The sequence below is a fragment of the Phascolarctos cinereus genome, unplaced genomic scaffold, assembly GCF_003287225.1.
Source record: "Phascolarctos cinereus isolate Bilbo 61053 unplaced genomic scaffold, phaCin_HiC Scaffold_726;HRSCAF=1367, whole genome shotgun sequence".
Taxonomy (NCBI): domain Eukaryota; kingdom Metazoa; phylum Chordata; class Mammalia; order Diprotodontia; family Phascolarctidae; genus Phascolarctos; species Phascolarctos cinereus.
In genome coordinates, this window is record NW_027556098.1 from 418231532 (window position 1) to 418236755 (window position 5224).

A 5224-nucleotide genomic window follows, 5' to 3' on the forward strand; every position below is an offset into this window, starting at 1 on the left:
CCTAGGGTGCATGAAAGTGACGTTGTGTGTCAACTGTCTCCAGGTAATATTCAAGTGGTGACTGTGGAAGCTTTCTCCATTTTGGCCTCCAGTGCTGGGCTACTGGGTTGCATCTTTGGTAGGTGGGGAGGAAGGAGATCCAGACGCTGCAGAACACTAGCATGCTGGAGGTGATTAACTTGGCTTCATTGTAAATGTCAGGAAAGTTCCTGGCCAGGAAGGCTACAATGAAGCTCCCAAGGGCCAGGAAACTCGTGTAGCCCAGGACACAATAGAAGGCAATGACAGAGCCTTCATTACACTCAATGATAATATACCCAGGCTGAGAATGGGTGTCTGGAGCTGGGAAAGGTGGAGATGTTCCCAACCAGATAGCACAAATAGTGAGTTGGATGGAGGAGAATATAAAGACCATAGAATTCAATATTTGGGGTCTCAGCCACCTCCTAACTGTGCTCCCTGGTCTTGTTGCCTGGAAGGCAAAAACCACAATGATGGTTTTGGAAAAAATGGAGGAAATTGCCACTGTGAATACAGTCCCAAAAGCAGTAGGAGGCAGGTGACTTTGGTTGGATGACTTAGGAAGAGCAAGGAGGAGAGTAAGCAGAGATCAAGGGAGATAAGAAGAAAAAGAGATTCCCCATATAACATATCCAATAAGTGACCACATAGCCTGTTTGAAGACTTCCAAGGAGAGGACCCACTACCTCTACAAGTGTCTCATTCCATTCTTTGGATGTTAGGCAGTGTTTTTCCCTTGACATCAAACTTGTTTCCCTCTTTGCAACCACTATTCATTACCCATAATTCTGACCTATGAGTCCAAAGAGAACAAATCTAACCCATCCTCTATAAAACATACTTAAAATGCTTAAAGATGGTTATTAAGGCCTTTTATTCTCTCCTCTAATGTAAGAATCCCTAGTCCATGTAAATGATTCTTACATGGCCTGGACTTAAGTTCCTTCACCTTTCTGGTTGTCCTCCTCTTGATAGACTCAAGCTTATCAATGACGTTCCTGAAATGTGACACCTAAAACTGAACTAAGACTCCAAAGACGGTCTGATCCAGACAAAAGTACAGTGGGACTATTACCATCTTATTGATAGAAATTTTGTTTCATCAGATTGTGAGCCCCTCAAGAGCAGGGGCTGGTTTTTGCCTCTCTTTGCATCCTCAGAGCTCAGCACAGTTCTTGACATATAGTAGGCACTTCATAAATGATTATTTAGACTGACTGAAGGTGGTCCAAGATTATATTATCTTTGGAGGATTATCATATCATCTTGTTGACTACTACTGAACGTATAGTCAACTCAAATAAATTTTAGACAAGTTGTCAAACTATGTGTCTGTCACTGGGGAATGTAAAAAGGCCGTCAGCTCACACTAATCCACCATGTGAGTACCATGCAGTAACATTTATCTCTTACATTGAAGATTTGACTTTATCTACCACAGACAACTGAGAAGGCTTCTATCCAGAAAGGGGGAAAAGGGATTTCTACTATATACATTTGCTTTGGTAGAATGTCATTCTTGAATCTCAGAAATGTTTAAGGAGTGAGGAAAAAGGACTTAAAAATTTAGGTACAGTGAGTTTTTCCTCTGGTCAGGTTTTTCCCCTAAGCAGGCTTTCTCTCCTCAGTCCCTCAAACAGACTACCTGTCCATTTTCAGAGAAGTCAAAGAACAAGGAGCAAACTTACCTTTGACGTCGTTGCTGGAGGCTTCTGGGGTGGGAGAAAGGAGGTGGGGCAGAGCTCCAGCTCCAATCTGCTCTGAGCAGACATCACTGAACATAGGCTAGTGCTGGCCTTTTATATGCCTCCCCCAGGGATGTCCTGGCAGGTCCAATTTACATTGAGAAGGTGTGAAGTCCCACCCTCAGAATGAGTGCCACAGGAGAAAAATCCTTTTCTTCCCTTCACCCCTTCTCCAAGATTCACACCTCAGTGCTCTCTTCCCTTCTACCTCTCTCTACCCTTAGCACCATCCAATTGCCTTTAGCCCTGAAACACTTCTTGAGGGCACCTAACTCTTACTTCTATAGAAATAGTTAATCTTGATCCATTAATTTTAAGAGTCTCCTACACTCTTAGCAAGTTTCTAGAGCTTAATGAATGGAAGGCTTCTGCCTTCTTCCACTGAAGAGAGCTTTCACACCAAGTGTTCATACCAATTCCTGCAGGTCTGACAGCAACATCCCAATGCATCTGGGGAATGCAGTTAAGGTTCAAGCTTCTCCTGCTCTGATCTTTGGACTAGACAATTACCAGCTGCTTGATGGAGGGAGTCACACCCATCCCTGGATCCCATAAATCTTATGATCCATGCAGTGTAGCCACAGCACCAAGAAATGTTTTACTAGAGTCAAACAGAGAGTAAGGGACTTCCCTAGACTCAGAGACAATCCTTGATAGTTTTGTAAATGGAGCTAGATGAATTTCTAGGAAAGAGGCATACAAGCATATGAAAGACTTCTTTCATAGTGGGGTGAGAGAATAATTTACATGCCTAAGTAAGAACTGGGAGACCTAGGAGCAAGGTTTTTCCCTTCACTTATGAAGGAAGTATCAGAAAGGCAGTAATTATCAACAATATTAAATATCAAACAGTGCTTTACAAAGTTGAATAATTATAAGAAGCCCTTGGATTATATAGGGATGATATCATTGCATTTGTCATTGGAGAGAAAATTTCAATAGAATATTGGGGATGGAAGGATGTTAGGAGGGTATGGATGACAAGAAAATGGGGGAAGTGAAGCTTGATGGATGGATGGATGGATGGATACAAAGATTGTATATATTGTAATGTATATATTCTCCCAACAACTGCAGAAAGACAGGGTTCAAGTACATCAGGACCAATGATTTCTGGAGGGAAAGGTTGGAGATGGCTTGCTGCTCAATAATGAGGTTTATTGATCTTAGAAAGTATCCAGTCAGCTTCTGCCCTCAAGTTCCTCCTCTTTTTTTCTGACTATCCTGAGGCAAAATCTTCTTATGCTGAATCTGAACCCTGAAGTATCATTCAGTGAAGGACATGAACTCTTAAAGCAAAACAGTGTTTTGCTTTGGCTTAATTTGCATCACTAATTTTGGTGTCACAATCGCTTGCTGCTTATGAATAACACAAATATCTGCTGACACCTAACCTTAAGGAGGGGGTGATGAGTCTGTCATTAAATTCTATTTGAACTCAGTCCGCTTTGTGACTTGAACTAAGTCATAGCATCTAATACTTTGAGAAACACATTTTTCAACTCTCTCAACATCACACAGTTTATATTGCTCTTTCTATAATAGCACAATCATCTCTTGATTAGTTTAATCAAACTGAATTTACATAGTCAAAAGGAATTTAATATAACATGAGAAAATATCAGGCAGAGATAAGGCACCAAATTTTTCGGAGTTTTCTAGGTCATTTCCATGAGGTCACTTTATTAATTCAAATCTAAGGCCAAAATAAGTGAGAGGCAGAAGGTCTAATTCTTGAATCAGACAGGATTTCTACTATCTGTATTCTTGAATTGAGTTTAATTCAAGTCAATTGAACGAATATGTCTCAATTACCTGTACCTCAGTGGAACCCTCTTTTGTTCAAGACTGCAGATACAAAGATAAACAAGCAACAGTTTCTTACCCCAAGAAGCTTTTAGTCCATTAATTGGGGGAATGGTGTGATATTGGTGTGTATAGCAGCAACTATCGTAGAAGACAGAATGGCATAAGTGCAAGGTTCCGGGGGGGAAAAAAACAAATAATGTTATGATAAATGAGAGATACTCTGCAGTGAGGTGGATCAGGAAAGGGTTCCCAATGAAAGTAAAACTAGGGTTGAACCATAACTTCTTACAGGTGGAAATGGATGCAAAGATTCTATGGCAGACAAGTGGGAGAGCATTACCAAAATTATACAAATGGTGGAAGAAAAGACAAGAATGGTGACAGGTTACTAAATCAATTATGAGAAAGTATCTTATATAAAGTGGACCTAGAAAGATAGATGGGATCCAGCTTGTGAACGGCCTTGAATGATAGGTTATGAATTTACACTTTAATTACTAGGCGACAGGGAGCCAAAAATGATTTTTCTCATACTGTTTATTACATTATTAATATTCTATTATTTATTATCATATTATTAACTATGCAGAACTTCACCTCTAATTTCTATCAGTAAGGATGCAGAGAAGAAGATTAATCATTAGGTTGAGGGAAAAGAATTTGTTTGGCTCTTGCTTTTACTTAGCCAGCTCCTTTTAATTTTGGAAATAAACCTTGTCCATCCCTGGTTTCTTTAAGAATGGCCGTGTCTTGGTCAGCAGTTTTGGACTCATGTGCCTGCATGTACCCCCCAGAGTGCTTGGAGACAGAACTTGTGGCCCTTCCACATCCAAGGACCAAGTTTGTGGAGGAATTATTCTCTACATCATCTGAGGGAGGCCTGTGCTGCCCTGTGACCATGGTGCCATAAATTATGGAGAGCCAGAAGCCACAGGCCTGGCAGACTGCAGGCACTATCGGTATCACTTCACTTTCTGACCTTATCACCTCTCATGGACTTCCTGCTTCAGCTTCTGACATTCCAGGGAGCAGCTCCCTCAGACTGCCAGATGCAACTCCTGACACCCTCACTCAGATTGACTGCAGGGACATAAGGCATACATATATTTCTCCAGCTAAAGAGTAGTACCTGAGGGCTCTAGACTTCTTTTTACCTTGGGCTTCAGAAAAGAGAAGGAGGTTCCCAAACAACCTCTGCCATTATTTTTTTTGCTTGGACTCAGGAACACAGGTGCTGAGACTTCAGGCAAGGACAGTCCTCAGAGCCCCTCAATGCATAAGCTCTGTCTATGTGGACTGAAGGCTAAAGGGGGTGGGATCTCAGTCATCCCCAATGACAAGAGCACTGAGAGTCACCTTTAAAACCTCCATGAATTGGCTTCTGTTCTTCCAGGCTCGTCCTTGTCCTTGACATGGACCCGATTCACATTCTCTTGTGTTTTCTCAGGTGTCAGGGACAGACAAGATTTGGGGAAGAGATTGCATACATTTTTCTTATGCCAGGGACCATTTCTATTGGAACATGAATTAAACAGCTATTATCTCCTGAGCCCTGCCTGTTCCCCAACTCCTCACGGATTCAGGACTTAATTTGCTTATTATTCAGGATCCATTATCATGATGCTTTCCCTTTTTTCAGATCTCTGCTT